Source organism: Eleutherodactylus coqui, chromosome 7, assembly GCF_035609145.1.
Source record: "Eleutherodactylus coqui strain aEleCoq1 chromosome 7, aEleCoq1.hap1, whole genome shotgun sequence".
Lineage (NCBI taxonomy): Eukaryota > Metazoa > Chordata > Amphibia > Anura > Eleutherodactylidae > Eleutherodactylus > Eleutherodactylus coqui.
Window position 1 is genome coordinate 96,250,613 of NC_089843.1, and position 20,193 is coordinate 96,270,805.

Sequence of the window (20,193 nt, forward strand, 5' to 3'; positions counted from 1 at the left end):
ATATAAGGGCAAATACATAATTGATGAGAATTGGCGGAGTAGCCATAGCCATCTCATATAAGCCCTTACCCTATAGGATCTTCACAATTGAGCTATCAATAAGGTGTAAGAATTCTTGATCAAGTGAATTACATATTGATAGTAATGAGAAGGAATTGAGAAGAAATCGTGACGTTAGGTCATATACAGTATTATATGTACATATATTTCGTCCTTGAAACATTTTTTAGAAATAATATTTAATAAAAGTTATATTTTAGTTTTTGTTCCCTCGGTGACAGTGTGAGACGCTTTTCTGGGAAGGGCTTATGAAGCCCTTCCCTGAAAAGCCATTGACGGCTACCGTCTACAGAGGCGGGGACAGCGGCAGAAGGCGCGGCTGAGCCCCGTCAGCCGAAGGGAGGTGAGTATTTTTTTTTTTAACACTATTTAAATGACTTTTCAGGGAAGGGCTTACGAAGCACTTCAGCCAATCACAATCAGAGCTACCTGCAGGCAGGGATTTTAAATACCCGACTGCTGATAGCTGAGATCTACAGAGCCAGGGACAGCCAGGAGAAGATGCGGCTGAGCCCGGCAGCCGAAGAGAGGTGAGTATGTATTTTTTTTCGTTTGTTTGCTTGTTTTTAATATTATATGTTTTATATTTTATTTTTAAAGCCCTCTCCTGAAAAACATTTCAGGGGTGCCGGAAGCAGGATCCTCCACCACAGCTGTCATGTGTGACAGCTGCGGTAGGGAATCCTTTATTCCCCGCTGGGATTTAGAATTCCACTGCTGCATCTGTCACAGGGAATTCTTTTTTCTTGTGGGGATGCAGGAAACATCTGTTGCACGTGGCAGATGTGTTCTGCATCCCCGCAGGACATGGCAGCGGCGGAGAGAAGTTTTTTTGACTTTTTTTTTTTTTTACACTAAAATATTTCTTTTTCAGGGAACGGCTTATATGTAAAGCTCTTCCCTGAAAAAGAATGCAGGGGTGTCGGCAGACCATTGTTTTCAATGGAGCCGCCGGCCGCAGGCGCGGCTCCATTGACGCCAAGCACGAGGCTGTGTTCATGCGTGTTTTTGCTCATACCTAGGTGCACACGAATGTACGCACTTAAGTATGCACAAAAACACGCTCGTGTGAACCCACCCTGAGACTGTGGTGGCCATTTTGCAAACAGGTAAATGGCATCCCAGAATAGAGGTACTAATGCAGCAGCTATGAAAAGGAGGGCACTATGTATAAGTACTATACAGTGACTAAGCGTTGACACACTTTTAATTTGGACTGGAGATTCACTTTCACCTCTTGCTGATAGGCCTTTTTTTGCACCTTAATGGCCAAGCTATTTTATTCATTTATGGGGCTTGTTTTTGGTGGGGCAACTTGTGTTTTTAATAGCAAGACTTTGGGATACATATAAGTTGTTGTAAAACTTTTCTTACCTCTTTTGGAGAGGGTATAAAAAATAGAAATTCCACCATTTTTGGGGAGTTTTGTTTATTGGCGTTCATTGTACGGTAAAAATGTGACCACATTATTCTTTGGATCAGCACAATTAGGCCTTAGTCAGACGGGCGTTTTTTCGCGCGATTTGCGGATCGCATGACGGATGTGCATCCGCAAATCGCGTGACCGGGGCCCGAAAATTGCCCGAAAATCTGCTCCTAGCCGCGTTTCATTAGAAATGGGCCGGAGCTGTCCAGCGCATTGCATTCAATGGAGCCGGCAATACAGCCGGCTCCATTGAAAGCAATGGGCTGCGGGCGGGTGTGGGATGAATTGTCGGGAAGGGCTTAAATATATAAGCCCTTCCCTGCAATTCATCCAGAAATGTGTTAAAATAAAAAAAATATATATACTCACCTTGTCCCGGCAGCCGGAGTTCAGCGTGGCCGGCCTGCAGTGGGTGTGAAGGGGGTGTGAGTCAGACCTGCCCCATGATTGGCTCAGTGCTGAGCCAATCAGAGGCAGGTCTCACTCACACCCATTCATGAATGGGGACAAGGTGACAAGGTGCCGGGACAAGGAGAGTATATATATATATTTTTTTATTTTAACACATTTCTGGATGAATTGCAGGGATGGGCTTATATATTTAAGCCCTTCCCGACAATTCATCCCGCGATCACCGGCAGCCCATTGCTTTCAATGGAGTCGGCTGTATTGCCGGCTCCATTGAATTCAATGGGCAAACATCGTTCTTCTCTGCCACAGCTGTTACAGCTGTGGCAGAGAAGAATGATTTGTCTACTATATGTTCTCAATGGGGTTGGCGCTGCTGCCGCCGGCCCCCATTGAGCGCATATAGAGAAGAGAACAGGAATCGCAGATCGCAGATAGGTGCGATCTGCGATTTCTGTTCTATAATTTATCGGACGAGCGCATAAAAAGCGCTTATGTGTCCAATACCATTGCAAAGCAATGTTTTTAAAAAATCGCCGGACGCATGTGTATGCGCAAATCGGGCGAAAAAACGCCCGTCTGACTGAGGCCTTATGGTGATACCAAGTATATAGTTTTCTAATAGGTTAATTATTTTGCTCACTAAAAACACTTAAAGGGGTTGTCCCGCGCCAAAACGTTTTTTTTTTTTTTTTCAATAGCCCCCCCCGTTCGGCGCGAGACAAACCCGATGCAGGGGTTTAAATAAAAAAACGGATAGTACTTATCCGAATCCCTGCGCTCCGGTGACTTCTTACTTACCTTGCGAAGATGGCCGCCGGGATCTTCACCCACGGTGGACCGCAGGTCTTCTCCCATGGTGCACCGTGGGCTCTGTGCGTTCCATTGCCGATTTCAGCCTCCTGATTGGCTGGAATCGGCACACGTGACGGGGCGGAGCTACGAGGAGCAGCTCTCCGGCACGAGCGGCCCCATTCAGAAGGGAGAAGACCGGACTGCGCAAGCGCGTCTAATCGGGCGATTAGACGCTGAAATTAGACGGCTCCATGGAGACGAGGACGCTAGCAACGGAACAGGTAAGTGAATAACTTCTGTATGGCCAATATTTAATGCACAATGTATATTACAAAGTGCATTAATATGGCCATACAGAAGTGTATAACCCCACTTGCTTTCGTGGGACAACCCCTTTAATAATACAAATCAAATAGTTTCTCTGTCGCTGTATTACAAGCGCCATAACATTTTTATTTTTTTCATTGACAGAGCTACATAAGGACTTATCTATGCAGGACAACCTGTACTTTCTATTGGTACCATTTTCGGTTACGACTGTTTGATAACTTTTTATTCTGCTTTTTGGGAGGTAGGAGTAGCAAAAAAGAGCAATTCTAGAATATATATATATTGTGCAGCATAAATATCCTTTAACCTTCATTCTGCGGGTCCATATAATTCAAGTGCTACCAAATTTACATATTTTTTAATTTTTGCACTACTTTAAAGAAAAAAAATGAATTTGCATTGTTGCATTCCAAGACCATTTTAAATTTTCCAGCAATGTAGCCATGCAGGTCTTGCTTTTCCCCCAAATAGTTGTAGTCTGTATCTATGTAATTTTGCGGTCCAAGTGACTTTTTGACAGCTTTTAATTGCATTTTTTGTGAGGTAGACAGATGAAAAATAGCAATTCTGATATTTTTTTAAATTATTTTTTATGTCGTTCACCACGTGGGATAAATCACAAATATTTTAATTGTTCTGGTTGTTACAAGAACAACAATTTCTCTCTGTTGGGACTAGGTTCTGATAGGCTGAGTGACATGGCAGACACAGAGGCCATATCAGGAAACCATCAACACCTCCTGCTTACATGCTGTGATCACTATGAATTGTAGCATGGAAGACGTTAAACAGTTGGGAACAGGCTTTAGAGCAGGAGTCCCCCTGTTTGCAGATAGCCCAGCCCCAGCTCTTTCCAAGCACAGCACACCTATTGTGGCTTAAAGCTGAACCACCATAAAAAGGCACATGTGCAGGTTAAGGCCCCTTAGTGACTGCCATATAAAAAGTGTATAGGCAGCCACTATGGGGTTAAGAAGACATTTACTATGTAGCATTTTATAGATTTTGAATATTTGTATGACACATATCATTGGTGTTTATGCCTTCTTATTAAACATAACTATCTATCATTTAAAACAAAATGCCATATAATTGGATACACTGTTTTCCGATACAGAACCTTAATGCTTGTGGATTTATAATTCAAATTCCTAAAAAAATACAGATGTAATTATTTTTATCCAATTACCCCAGTAAGTCAGATAGCAACTAAATGGATTTACATTTAATAATCTTCTCAGGAGCTTTGACTTCCATTAAGTAACGTTTCCATAAATGTTAGAATAAGAGACATAGGGATTAGCACAACGTGTGGGAATAAAATATATTTCCATACTGTTTACTGAGATAAATAATATCATTACTTCAATGTTTCATAAAAAAGTGAAAGAAAAGTAATTTAATGTTAGTACATTATTGTAGTAAGTTACTGGTATTTCACAAAGTCAGAGCTGTCCATCAAATATGATAGTTACTTTTAAATACCCAGTAATTTTCCAAGATATGTGGAATACTTTTTATGTTCTTCATACATTTTCAAAACATTATTAAGAACTAATTTAAAAAGAAAAACAAAATGCAAAAATAAGCATATTGTCTGTTTAGGTTGCAAAAAAATAAACTTTATTTTTTTGAAAACACTCAGTCTTGGTGCTAAAATATAAGTAGTCTTATCAGTCCACCTTGGTTTTTGTAATCTAATATCTTGGTGTAACATATAGGAAGCAGTATGACAATTTCTATCTAAATTCCTTTTTAGGCCTCCTGCTAAGCTCCCCTTCTCAGCTCTGTAAAGTGTCAATAAGAGAATTTGCAGAGGTGTAGCTGGTTAGATTAGAGTAGACCAAGCACTCCAGTAGTTTGGAGATGTATAAGAGATTATAGATAAGTCCATAGTTTGCACCTGAGGTTGGGTCAAGAGAGGATTTTTTTAGTAGTAGGTGTATGAAAACATGTTTAAAGGAGATGGGGGAAAAAACTGAAAAAACAAGATTAAATATTGTAGTGAGTTGACTAGTTACAACCAAGCGACATCCAAGATGTGCCAACTACTTTAAGAGGTGTGCACCGCATAATAGATTTGCTGTATTTTATTCTTACACATTTTAGTTTAGACTGCCGTATGAAATGCCAATTTTTGAAGGCAGATAATATAAAATCTTTCATTGACAATAGTTGAAAGTCAATGAGTGATCTTAATAGGACGTCCACTCCTAGGGAGAGTAACAACAATCCTGAATTTTCTCCATTGGTAGATAATTTGTCTAACCGTGAATTGATGTACACTCAGGTTTTTAGCAATGCTTTTGTAGGTTTTCAAGCTTCCTCCTTACTCAAATCACCTTTTGTCAATTACAGTAACTATGGAGAATACTGAATGGGCACAATAGGATACCTCATTTCTCATGCAGTGGCCTCTTTTAAATCTTTTGCTGTTCCTTGTCAAATGAAAGCATGTCATTTTGGATTTTGCACACTTAATAGATAATATAAAATGTATAAAACCTCAACATTTATTGCAGTTATTTTATGATAGTATATTTCATGTGTATAAGCCTGTATAGCTATGGTTTAACATTATAAGATACACTGATGAAACATTTTGTAAGGGCTCACCATCATAGTTCATTGCGTAGCAATTAGTTTATTGTACATCAGATTAAAATTGGTACATTTTGTTCTTTACTTTGCAGAAATCTTTTATATAGCATAATGACACAGAAAGATGTATCAGATCACCTGCCAAACTTATAAAGAAATAGCTGGATTATTAAGAGTTTTGTGAGCGAGTAGTAGAAGTGTATGTCATTTAACAGAGAGTTACGGTAGTGCTAAAAACTTTATCATTTTGATATTTCTTTTACGGGGATTCGTTAAATGAATAAATTCATTAAAGGGGTTGTCTCGCAAAAGCAAGTGGGGTTCAGCACTTCTGTATGGCCATATTAATGCACTTTGTAATATACATCGTGCATTAAATATGAGCCATACAGAAGTTATTCACTTACCTTCCCTGCGCTGGCGTCCCCGTCTCCATGGCTCTGTCTAATTTCAGCGTCTAATCGCCCGAGTAGACACGCTTGCGCAGAAGGGTCTTCTGCCTTCAGCTCGGTCTGGCACGAGCGGCGTTCTGGCCCCACCCCCTTCTACACGTCATCACGTAGCTCCGCCCCATCACGTGTGCCGATTCCAGCCAATCAGGAGGCTGGAATCGGCACACGTGACGGGGCGGAGCTACGCAATGATGCGTAGAAGGGGCGGAGCCAGAACACCGCTGCTGCCGGAGAGACCCGAAGGCAGAAGACCTTTATGCGCAAGCGCGTCTACTCGGGCGATTAGACGCTCAAGTTAGACTGAGCCATGGAGACGGGGACGCCAGCGCAGGGAAGGTAAGTGAATAACTTCTGTATGGCTCATATTTAATGCACGATGTATATTACAAAGTGCATTAATATGGCCATACAGAAGTGCTTAACTCCACTTGCTTTCGCGAGACAACCCCTTTAAAGGGTTATTATTAGAGATGAGCGAGCACCAAAATGCTCGGGTGTTCGTTACTCGAGTCGAACTTTCAGTGATGCTCGAGAATTCGTTTCGAGTAACGAACCCCATTGAAGTCAATGGGCGACTCGAGCATTTTTGTATATGACTGGTGCTCCGCTAAGGTTTTCATTTGTGAAAATCTTAGCAAGTCACCAAAGTCATGTAAAAAACACAGAAATGGATATGGCAGGCGAGGAGCAACATGCAGGGCTGCATTTCAGGCTCCGAGGTCACACTATTAAGCCACAATAGTGGCAAGAGTGAGACCCCCCCCCCCCCAACCACTGTCAGCAAAACGATCGTTCTCCTCTGCCACAGCTGTAACAGCTGTGGCAGAGAAGAACGATGTTAGCCCATTGAATTCAATGGAGTCGGCAATACAGCCGGCTCCATTGAAAGCAATGGGCTGGCGGCGAGCGCAGGATGAATTTTCGGGAAGAGCTTAAAAATATAAGCCCTTACCTGAAAAAGAAAGATTTTAGTGTAAAAAAGAATAAAAATGCAGGCATTCTCTTCAATGGAGCCGCTGCTGCTGCCGGCGAAGACATTGAAGACAATGGTCCGCTGGCACACCTGAATTCTTTTTCAGGGAAGGACTTTACATATAAGCCATTCCCTGGAAATGAATTAAAAGTGATTTAAAAAACAAAACAAATAGATACTCACCTCCCTTCAGCTGCGGGGGCACAGCCGCGTCTTCTCCTGCTGTCCCCTGCACTGTGGTGCTGAACTGCTGTCATTCAGCTGAGAGCTGCGCTGAGCCAATCAGAGACAACACTCACTCACCCATTCATGAATTCAGGAATGGGTGTGAGTGAGATCTGCCTCTGATTGGCTCAGCGCTGAGCCAATCAGGGGCATGTCTGACTCACACCCCCTTCACACCCACTGTAGGCCAGCCGCGCTGAACTCCGTCTGCCGGGACAAGGTGAGTATATATATTTTTTTTATTTTTACACATTTCTGGATGAATTGCAGGGAAGGGCTTATATATTTAAGCCCTTCCCGACAATTCATCCCGCGATCGCCGGCAGCCCATTGCTTTCAATGGAGCCGGCTGTATTGTCGGCTCTATTGAATTCAATGGGCTAACATTGTTCTGCCGGGACAAGGTGAGTATATATATTGTTTTATTTTTACACATTTCTGGATGAATTGCAGGGAAGGGCTTATATATTTAAGCCCTTCCCGACAATTCATCCCGCGATCGCCGGCAGCTCATTGCTTTCAATGGAGCCGGCTGTATTGCCGGCTCCATTGAATTCAATGGTCAGTGCTCGTTTAATCGACACGAGTACCGCGTGGTGCTCGTCTCGAGTAACGAGCATCTCGAGCACCCTAATACTCGAACGAGCATCAAGCTCGGACGAGTATGCTCGCTCATCTCTAGTTATTATCATATTAGAAAAATGCCTAGTAGATGCGTGTTTCCAGCCCTGGGACCTGCAACTATCACAAGAAATGGGTTTTTGAGAACATGTCCCGGCTGGTGAGGCTGCTGCTGGCTGATGCATCCAGGCTATTATTAAATTGAGAGATGGTCAGAATTGTGGAAGCAGCCAAGCTTGCTGTGTTATACTTTTTCTATAATGCTACTAGAAGTGAATGAGAGTTATAGAGATAGTATAAAACAGCGATCTCTACTGTTTCCATAACAGGAGTTACAGAAACAGAGTAGGACAACTACCTCCACTGCAAGTTTTTATATGTAGACCATGAATGATTTGCGAGTAAATGGCTTTCAAAGGATTCTCTTACAATGTTTCACTGAAGCAAAGGGTCTTGCTTTATGAAAAATCTTTCTATGCTAAGATTGTCCTACTTCTAGCTGTTTTGCTGCAGGAAATAAAACAGTTCCATACTTCTTTATCTCCGTGGGAAGATTAAAATATAATATATTTAAATATAAGCCCTATCCTGAAAATCATCCCTAGAATGTGTAAAAAAAAAAAAATGTATACATATATATATATATATATATATATATACACACACACATTTTTTTTTTTTTACACATTCTAGGGAGTAGACAGGCCGGATGCTCCTGAGTTCCAGCAGCTGAGAAGAGGTGTGATGTGTATATATATACACATCACACCTCTTCTCAGCTGCTGGAACTCAGGTGGAACTCAGGAGCATCCGGCCTGTCTACTCCCTGCACTGCTCTGAATCTGTTTCAGCAGATGGGAATTTAAAACCTCTGCCTGCTGAATGGGGTGTATTTTTTATTTAACACAAACCAGGGATGATTTTTAGGGAAAGTCTTATATTTCAAGCTCTAGAAAAATCATGTGAATGGGTGTATTTGCACTCACATGTCCTATCTTTTGCACGTGCAATTTTTTTGCTCTTGTAAAAATCGGACATATGACCACTTTCATTGGAAAGCATTGGTTCTAATAGAGCCCGCTCATCTGACAGAGCCCTAAGGGTGTGTTCACACGAGCGTGTTTTTGTGCATACTTAGGTGCGTACATAGGTCCGTTACAGTAAATAAAAACTTTTGAATATTTTTATATTTTTTAATATTTTTTCTAAAACTTCATTCAAGCCGTTTGGTGTTAATGTGTTTAATCGATATATCCAATACATCTCTTTTTTTCTGAGGGTCGCTATTGATTTTTGTTTGATTTCTTCTAGTGGAATTAATTTTAAGGGTGCGTTCACTAGAGCGTGTTTTTGTGTGTACTTAGGTGCGTACATACGTCCGCAACTAGGTACGAGCAAAAACATGGCGGCTCTATTGAGAGCAATGCTCTGTCGGCCCCCTGCATTCTTTTTTAGGGAAGGGCTTTACATATAAGCTCTTCCCTAAAAAAGAAACATTTTAGGGCAAAAAATAAAATAAAATAAACTTACCTCTCCGACGCTGCCGTGACTCCTATGGGCATGAAGAACACATCTGCCTCATGTGGCAGATGTTTCCTTCACCCCCGCTAGTTAAAAGAATTCCCTGCTGCTACATCTGCCACATTCTTCAATTCTCAACCGCAGCTGTCACACATGACAGCTGGGGTAGAGAATCCTGCTGCCGGCATCCTGTCAATGGCTTTTCAGGGAAGGGCTTCATAATCCCTTCCCTAAAAAAGCCATTTAAAAAAGTGTATTAAAGAAAAAAAACAATACTCACCTCCGTTCAGCTGCCGGGGCTCACTCGCAACTTCTGGCGCTGTCCCCGGCTCTGTAGTTCTGAGCTATCAGCAGCCAGGGATTTAAAATCCCCGCCTGCTGGTAGCTCTGATTATGATTGGCTGAGCACTTCAGCTAATCACAATCAGAGCTACCAGCAGGTGGGGATTTTAAATCCCCGGCTGCTGATAGCTTAAAACAGCAGTGCAGAGTAGGGGACAGTGGCAGAAGTCACAGCCGAGCCCCGGCAGCCGTCAATCGCTTTTCAGGGAAGGGCTTCATAAGTGAAAAAAAAAAATACTCACCTGCCAGAGCTCAGCCATGGCTTCTGCAGCTGTCCCGGCACTGTAGTTCTGAATTATCAACAGCCGGGATTTAAAATCTCTGCCTGCTGGTAGCTCTGATTGTTGTTGGCTAAAGTGCTTCAGCCAATCACAATCAGAGCTACCAGCAGGCGGGGATTTTAAATCCCCAGCTGCTGGTAGCTCAGCAGCACTACAGAGATGGCGACAGCGGCAGAAGTCGCCGCTGAGCCCCGGCAGTTTCAGTGGCTTTGCAGGGAAGGGCTTCATAAGCCCTTCCCTGAAAAGCCTTTTAAAATAGTAAAAAAGAAATAAAATACTCACCTGCCGGCGCTGAGCATTGACTTCTGCCGCTGTCCCTGGCTCTTTAGCTCTCAGCTATCTGCAGCCGGGGATTTAAAATCCCCGCCTGCTGGTAGCTCTAATTGTGATTGGCTGGGCGCTTCAGCCAATCACATTCAGCTCTTTCAGCAGGCAGGGATTTTAAATCCCCCCCCTGCTGATAGATCAGCACCACAGTGCAGGGGACAGCAGGAGAAGACACTGCTGTGCCCCGGCAGATGAAGGGAGGTGAGTATCTATTTTTTTGTTTTTTAAACCACTTTTACTTGATTTTCAGGGAAGGGCTTATATTTAAAGCCCTTCCCTGAAATCAATTGCCGGCAGCAGAATCCTCTACCGCAGCTGACATGTGTGACAGCTGCGGTAGAGAATTAAAGAATTCCTCTGCTGTATCTGCTACAGATGTGGCAGATGTAGCAGCAGGGAATTCTTTTAACTAGCGGGGATGAAGGAAACATCTGCCGCATGCAGATGTATTCTTCATCCCTGTGGGGGACACAGCAGCGGCCGACAGGTAAATCTTTTTTTTTTTTCATTACACTAAAATTTTTCTTTTTCAGGGAAGAGCCTATATGTAAAGCTCTTCCCTGAAAAACAATTCAGTGGTGCCAGTAGACCGTTGTCTTCAATGGAGCTGCCGGCAGCAGCAGCTCCATTGAAGAGAATGGCTGCATTTTTTTTTTTACACTAAAATTTTTCTTTTTCAGGGAAAAGCTTATATGTAAAGCCCTTCCCTGAAAAAGAATGCAGGGAGCCGGCATGTCCCATCTTTGCAGGTACGCACCTGCAAAGTACAGACATGTGCACACACCATAAGGAATGCATTGTTGTAAACACAAGCCTGTTTTTGTGCGTGTGTATGCACGCACAAAAACACGCTCGTGTGAACCCACCCTTAAGATGGTTGCGGTATCAAAGTGTTAAATGATTACATGCAAAGATCTTCAGTTTGTAAGGCTAGACTGTACTATGAACATTTGTATCACTGCTGATTAATTTTAACTACTAAGTGACAAATGTAGTCTACAACACTGTATATAACTCAATTGATATCTTTGGATTGCAACTGTGCAGTAACTTGATAGTTAAAATAGCTCAGGCCTAAATAACTGATATAGCAAATATATCAAAAAATTGTTTAATTTGCAATTAGGTAGTGAATAAGTTTCATTTTTGAGTTAGTAATAAATCTTTAATATTTGTTTGTAGCTAGGTTTTTAGAAACTACAGGAGGCACACTTTAGATTATGAATAGAGATGAGCGAACGTGTTCGTCCGAACTTGATATCCGTGCGGATATTAGGGTGTTCGGGATGTTCGTTATTCGTAACGAACACCATGCGGTGTTCGGGTTACTTTCACTTCCTTCCCTGAGACGTTAGCGCGCTTTTCTGGCCAATTGAAAGACAGGGAAGGCATTACAACTTCCTCCTGTGTTGTTCCAGCCCTATACCACCCCCCTGCTGTGAGTGGCTGGCGAGATCAGGTGTCCGCCTAATATAAAAGTCGGCCCCTCCCGCGGCTCGCCTCAGATGCCTTGTGAGTTAGATGAGGGACAGTGCTGTTTGTACCGGAGCTGCTGTAGGGAAAGAATTGGTAGTTAGTGTAGGCTTCAAGACCCCCAAAGGTCCTTATTAGGGCCACTGATAGCTGTGTGTTGGCTGCTGTTAGCAGTGGCAATTTTTTTTTTTCTCAAAATCGCCTCTGCAGAGCGTTGCACCCGGCATTAGGGACAGAAGTGTTGCATAGGCAGGGAGAGTGTTAGGAGTGAGTGTAGCCTTCAAGAACCTCAACGGTCCTTTCTAGGGCCATATTTAACCGTGTGCAGTACTGTACTGGCTGCTGTTAGCTGTGCTGCATATTTTTTTTCTTCTCAAAATCGCCTCTGCAGAGCATTGCACCCTCCATTGATACTGCAGGGAAAGAATTGTGTAGGCAGGGCCACAACACAGTTATTATTCATTGAATATACGCAGTGCGGCCTTTTGCTTGTAAAACAAGTGAAAAAAATTCTATTTGACCTGCCTCTGTCCGTCCTAAGGGCTGTGGACACGTGTCGGCTGCGTGTGCAACGTTTAAAAATCAGACGCACCCAGCTACGGTTTACTGCTGGCTTCGCCATTTGCTTTCCTTAATTGGGAAAAAAAATACCTGCTCTGCCAGAGTTATAATAACTCTGCTACCCTCAAGTTCTGTGACACATTAGCAGGGCCACAGCACAGTTATTAAACTTCTCATGTTCATTGAATATACGCAGTGCTGCCTTTTGGTGGAAAAAAAACTGAAAAAAATTCTATTTGTCCTGCCTCTGTCCGTCCTAAGGGCGGTGGACACGTGTTGGCTGCGTGTGCAACGTTTAAAAATCAGACGCACCCAGCTACGTTTTACTCCTGGCTTCGCCATTTGCTTTCCTTAATTTGGAAAAAAAATACCTGCTCTGCCAGAGTTATAATAACTCTGCTACCCTCAAGTTCTGTGCCACATTAGCAGGGCCACAGCACAGTTATTAAACTTCTCATGTTCATTGAATATACGCAGTGCTGCCTTTTGGTGGAAAAAAACTGAAAAAAATTCTATTTGTCCTGCCTCTGTCCGTCCTAAGGGCGGTGGACACGTGTCGGCTGCGTGTGCAACGTTTAAAAATCAGACGCACCCAGCTACGGTTTACTGCTGGCTTCGCCATTTGCTTTCCTTAATTGGGAAAAAAAATACCTGCTCTGCCAGAGTTAATAACTCTGCTACCCTCAAGTTCTGTGCCACATTAGCAGGGCCACAGCACAGTTATTAAACTTAGATTATTCATTCACTAGAGGCAGTGGGGCCTTTCGTTTTCAAAAAAGGGGAAAAATTATATTTGGCCTGCAGTCTTGCGCCAATTTATTTCCTGCCTGTGAAATCAAATCACTGGTAATACAGCATGCTGAGGGGTAGGGGTAGGCCTAGAGGACGTGGACGCGGCCGAGGACGCGGAGGGCCAAGTCAGGGTGTGGGCACAGGCCAAACTCCTGATTCAGGTGTATCGCAGCCGACCGCGGCGCGATTAGTAGAGAGGCACGTTTCTGGCGTCCCGACAGTCATCGCACAATTCATGGGTCCACGCGGGAGACGGTTATTAGAAAATGAGCAGTGTGAGCAGGTCCTGTCCTGGATGGCAGAAAGTGCTTCAAGCAACCTATCGTCCAACCGCAGTTCTGCGCCGTCCACTGCTGCAAATCAGAATCCTCTGTCTGCTCCTCCTCCTTCCTTCCAGCCTCCTCACTCCACTCCAATGACACCTGCTCAGCTGCGTGAAGACTCCCAGGAACTGTTCTCTGGCCCCTGCTCAGATTGGGCAGCAGTGGTTCCTCTCCCAGCAGAGGAGTTTATCGTCACTGATGCCCAACCATTGCAAAGTTCCCGGGGTCCGGGGGATGAGGCTGGGGACTTCCGCAAACTGTCTCAAGAACTTTCTGTGGGTGAGCAGGATGATGACGATGAGACACAGTTGTCTTGCAGTCAGGTAGTAGTGAGGGCAGTAAGTGCGAGGGAGGAGCGCACAGAGGATTCTGAGGAAGAGCAGCAGGACGATGAGGTGACTGACCCCACCTGGTTTGAAACGCCTACTCAGGACAGGTCTTCAGAGGGGGAGGCAGGGGCAGCAGCAGGGCAGGTTGCAAGAGGCAATGCGGTGTCCAGGTGTAGAGGCAGGGCCAGACTGAATAATCCACCAACTGTTTCCCAAAGCGCACCCTCGCGCCATGCCACCCTGCAGAGGCCGAGGTGCTCTAAGGTCTGGGAGTTTTTCACAGAGACGCCTGACGACCGACGAGCAGTGGTGTGCAACCTTTGTCGCGCAAAGCTCAGCCGGGGAGCCAACACCAACAGCCTCAGCACCACCAGCATGCACAGACATATGATGGCCAAGCACCACACAAGGTGGGACGAAGGCCGTTCACCACCTCCGGTTTGCACCGCTGCCTCTCCCCCTGTGCTCCAACCTGACACTGCTATCCAACCCCCCTCTCAGGACACAGGCACTACCGCCTCATGGCCTGCACCCACACCCTCACCTCCGCTGTCCTCGGCCCCATCCACCAGTGTAGTTCAGCGCACCGTCCAGCCGTCGCTTGCGCAAGTGTTTGAGCGCAAGCGCAAGTACGCCGCCACGCACCCGCACGCTCAAGCGTTAACCGTCCGCATAGCCAAATTCATCAGCCTTGAGATGCTGCCGTACAGCGGTGGGCAAGCGTCAGCAGGCCGTGCTGAAACTACTCAGCTTAGGCGATAAGAGGCACACGGCCCACGAACTGCTGCAGGGTCTGACACAGCAGACCGACCGCTGGCTTGCGCCGCTGAGCCTCCAACCGGGCATGGTCGTGTGTGACAACGGCCGTAACCTGGTGGCGGCTCTGCAGCTCGGCAGCCTCACACACGTGCCATGCCTGGCCCACGTCTTTAATTTGGTGGTTCAGCGCTTTCTGAAAAGCTACCCACGCTTGTCAGACCTGCTCGTAAAGGCGCGCCGGCTCTGCGCACATTTCCGCAAGTCCCACACGGACGCTGCCACCATGCGGACCCTGCAACATCACTTTAAGCTGCCAGTGCACCGACTGCTGTGCGACGTGCCCACACGGTGGAACTCTACGCTCCACATGTTGGCCAGGCTCTATGAACAGCGTAGAGCTATAGTCGAATACCAACTCCAACATGGGCGGCGCAGTGGGAGTCAGCCTCCTCAATTCCTTTCAGAAGAGTGGGCCTGGTTGGCAGACATCTGCCATGTCCTTGGTAATTTTGAGGAGTCTACCCAGGTGGTGAGCGGCGATGCTACAATCATTAGCGTCACCATTCCTCTGCTATGCATCTTGAGAAATTCCCTGCAAACCATAAAGGCAGCTGCTTTGCGTTCGGAAACGGGGGCGGTGGAAGACAGTATGCCGCTGGATAGTCAGGGCACCCTCCTGTCTTTTTCTCAGCGCGTACAGGAGGAGGAGGAGGAGCATGAGGAGGATGAGGAGGAGGGGGAAGAGACAGCTTGGCCCGCTGCTGACGGTACACCGGCTGATTGCCTGTCATCCTTTCAGCGTGTATGGCCTGAGGAGGAGGAGGAGGATCCTGAAAGTGATCTTCCTAGTGAAGACAGCCATGTGTTGCGTACTGGTACCCTGGCACACATGGCTGACTTCATGTTAGGATGCCTTTCTCGTGACCCTCGCGTTGCACGCATTCTGGCCACAACGGATTACTGGGTGTACACACTGCTCGACCCACGCTATAAGGAGAACCTGCCCACTCTCATTCCCGAAGAGGAAAGGGGTTCGAGAGTGTTGCTATACCACAGGACCCTTGCGGACAAGCTGATGGTAAAATTCCCAGCCGACAGCGCTAGTGGCAGAAGGCGCAGTACCGAGGGCAAGGTAGCAGGGGAGGTGCGGAGATTGAGCAGCATGTACATCCCAGGCAGTGCAACAGTCTTTAAGGGCCTGGACAGCTTTATGGCTCCCCACCAAGACTGTGTCACCGCTCCCCAGTCAAGGCTGAATCGGCGGGAGCACTGTAAAAGGATGGTGAGGGAGTACGTAGCCGATCGCACGACCGTCCTCCGTGACGCCTCTGCCACCTACAACTACTGGGTGTCGAAGCTGGACACATGGCCTGAACTAGCGCTGTATGCCCTGGAGGTGCTTGCTTGTCCTGCGGCTAGCGTCTTGTCGGAGAGGGTGTTTAGTGCGGCTGGGGGAATCATCACAGATAAGCGTACCCGCCTGTCAACCGACAGTGCCGACAGGCTAACACTCATCAAGATGAACAAAGGCTGGATTTCGCCAGACTTCTCTTCTCCACCAGTGGACAGCAGCGATACGTAAGCAATACGTAGGCTGCACCCGCGGATGGAAGCTACGTTCTCTCTCACCATCCAAAACGGGGACATTTCTGCTTCATCAATCTGTGTCTAATATTCCTCCTCCTCCTCCTCCTGCTACTCCTCCTGAAACCTCACGTAATCACGCTGAACGGGCAATTTTTCTTAGGGCCACAAGGCTCACTCAAATAATTTTTCTAAACAATTTTTAAAAGTTTCAATGCGCTTAAAAGCGTTGGAACTGTAACTTGAACCAATTTTTCGTTACACTGGGCTGCCTCCAGGCCTAGTTACCACTTAAGCCACATTAACCAAAGCGATTAATGGGTTTCACCTGCCCTCTTGGCTGGCCATGGCCAATTTTTGGGATGTACATTAGTACTGTTGATACAGCAATTTTTGTGGGCCCTCGCCTACAGTGTAATCAAATTAATTTTTAGCCCACCTGCATTCCAGCTGATGTTACCTCAGCTGTGTTGGGCAATGCAATGGGATATATTGATGTACCGCCGGTGGCTTCCTGGCACCCACCCAGGCTGTGGGTCCACAGGGAATTATAAATGTATCTGTTTCCACTTGTAAAGAACCCCAGTCAGACTGGGGCATGCAGTGTGGGCCGAAGCCCACCTGTATTACGCACGACATTACTACCTCAGCTGTGTTGGGCAATGCAATGGGATATTTCTATGTCCCGCCGGTGGCTTCCTGGCACCCACCCAGGCAGTGGGTCCACAGGGAGTTTAACCTACATGTGTCCACTTCTAAAGAACCCCAGTCAGACTGGGGCATGCAGTGTGGGCCGAAGCCCACCTGTATTACGCACAACATTACTACCTCAGCTGTGTTGGGCAATGCAATGGGATATTTTTGTGTACCGCCGGTGGGTTCCAGGGAGCCACCCATGCTGTAGGTGCACACGGAGTGTAACCTACATGTGTCCACTTGTAAAGAACCCCAGTCTGACTGGGGCATGCAGTGTGGGCCGAAGCCCACCTGTATTACGCACGACATTACTACCTCAGCTGTGTTGGGCAATGCAATGGGATATTTCTATGTACCGCCGGTGGCTTCCTGGCACCCACCCAGGCAGTGGGTCCACAGGGAATTATAAATGCATCTGTTTCCACTTGTAAAGAACCCCAGTCTGACTGGGGCATGCAGTGTGGGCCGAAGCCCACCTGTATTACGCACGACATTACTACCTCAGCTGTGTTGGGCAATGCAATGGGATATTTTTGTGTACCGCCGGTGGGTTCCAGGGAGCCACCCATGCTGTCGGTCGACAGGGACTTCACAATAGGGAGTTGTACCTGCCTGTGTCTATGAATTAAAAAGCCCGGTCTAACTGGGCCATGCAGACACCTTGACAGAATGAATAGTGTGTGACACATAGGTTCCCCATTGCTATGCCCACGTGTGCAGCTCCTGATGGCGGTGGCACAGGATTCTATTTCTCATTGCTTCTGTACAGCATTGTGGGCTATCGCCCCGCCCCTTTTAAAGAGGGTCGCTGCCTAGCCGTGCCAACCCTGTGCAGTGTGTGCCTGCGGTCCCTCGTCATGGCAGACGCACTTCTAAATAGACATGAGGGTGGTGTGGCATGAGGGCAGCTGAAGGCTGCGCAGGGACACTTTGGTGTGCGCTGTGGGGGGAGGGGGGGCGGTTGGGCAGCATGTAACCCAGTAGAAGTGGCAGTGGAGTGTCATGCAGGCGGTGATTGTGCTTTGTTGGAGGTAGTGTGGTGCTTAGCAAAGGTATGCCATGCTAATGATGGCTTTTCAGAAGTAAAAGTTGTTGGGAGGGGGGGGGGGGGGCACTCTTGCCGGTATTCTGGCTTAATAGTGGGACCTGTGAACTTGAGATGCAGCCCAACATGTAGCCCCTCGCCTGCCCTATCCGTTGCTGTGTCGTTCCCATCACTTTCTTGAATTGCCCAGATTTTCACAAATGAAAACCTTAGCGAGCATCGGCGAAATACAAAAATGTTCTGGTCGCCCATTGACTTCAATGGGGTTCGTTATTCGAAACGAACCCTCGAACATCGCGGGAAGTTCGTTTCGAATAACGAACACCCAAACATTTTGGTGTTCGCTCATCTCTAATTATGAACTTTAAGGGCGAAGTCAGACAAAGCGTGTCTGACAGAACCATTGGTTCCCTATGTAGTGTTTATATGTCCGTATTTTACAGGCGCAAAATACTCCCATCTGCAAAGATAGGACATCCATGCAGCACTGTCACGGTGTTCAGTGACAAGGGGACTCCCGCGAGGATGAAGGAATCCCCTGCCACAGCTCTTTCAGCATGCGAGGATTTAAAAATCCCTGCCTCCTGAAAGGGCTCTGTCTGATTGGTTGAGCGCTCAGCCAATTGCAGGCAATGCTTAGCAATTCATTGAAAGCCTCAGTCAATGATTGAGTGATGCTTCTGATTGGCTGAGTGCTGTGGCCAATCACAGGCAGTTCTTAGCTGTCATTCAATGAATGGCAGAGCGCTGCCTGTGTTTGACTGAGTGCTCAGCCATGCAGACACAGCCCTTTCAGGAGGCAGGGATGTCTAACGAGCTTTAGAACACTGCCAGGGACCAAAATATATATATGCTGTAGTGCCGGCCCCATTGAAAGCAACATGCACGGAACCACGGTCACGCGCATTTTGCTAATGCGTGGAGCGCTTTTGTTTTGCGCATATAGGTGTGCAAAAAAAATGCTCGTCTGACTGAGTCCTCAAGGGTAGGGTCCTCCTTACATCATCATTTTGAGAATTTTAAATTTTTGGTCGCAGTTTACTTCTTTTGTTAATCAAGGTTTACCTGATCTGAGGTTTCTTATTGTGCACAGATGAGAAAGGATTTATCATTTCTTAATAAAACACAAGTCTGTTTAGCAATTGTAGTACCATCTGTGAGGTACTGAAGGGTGTAGTGGTGGATGGTCGCTACGTCGCCCCTCGGTTCCGGTATTATGCATAAGGGGACTGGAGGAGGGTCATGTCTCGCTCTCAGAGACATAAGAAACCGGGAGTGTAATGTGGTCTCCAGCAAGTAGTTGCGGGAGATCTGTTGTTTAAAAATATCCGGGCCAGGTTTTTTTGGAATGGATGGCAGGTTGGTAGTGGGGCTGTCCATTCCACCTCCTCCACTCCAGGGTGTGGGCAAGGCCAATCAGCCCAGGTGCTGAGGCTGAGCCAAACTAAAGGTGCCTTTAAATAGCAGGTGTACGGACACAGGGGGAGCTAAGATGGCTGCTGAGCCCTGGCAGCCTGTGTGACCGGCTGGGGAGGGAAACCTTGTGTGCGCTGCACCTGCCAAGTGTGACCTGATCAGGCCGGGAGGGCCTGATAGCTGAATCGGGACTTTTATGTTGCCATTTTGCCTGAAGTTAAGGTTGGACTGTTTATGTTGCTGATATAAGAAAATAAAGACGCAGGTCACGCCTGTTTTGGACTGCATCCGCAGGGGTTTCCGTCTCTGTGTTTTTAAGAAGCCGCACGCCTACCGAGCCATATCCCCACACATCTTACTCTCTTATTGCTTGCCCAGCATATTCTGTGACAAGCAGAGAAGATGCTGCAGCTTCAGAAGCAGCCGACGTGTTACACTAAAGATCCCTCTACATACCCAGTTGAGCAAAGAGAAGTGAGACTGAGCTCTGTGTGTCCACCTTGGAATACTAACTGAGGTAGACACTTAAAGGCTTTTCAATAGAAACAGCAGGTAGCGCTATTCTACCATTATTACTGAAATATCTGGGGATATAAATATATTTAATAAGTCTAAATTCAAAAATATTTTACATATGGGCTGAATTGAACTAGAAACAATATTCCTAGTGGAAAACCCCTTGAAGCCACATCAGGGCTAATGTGCTTTTAAGCCATGTAGTGTCCCTGCTATTGTACATGCCTAATACAAGATAGAACAATGTATAATATATACCAGTAAAAAAATACTAATCACAAAATAGCCGATACTTTGTCATCAATATCATTGCTTTGAGATTGTGCAGGGGAATATT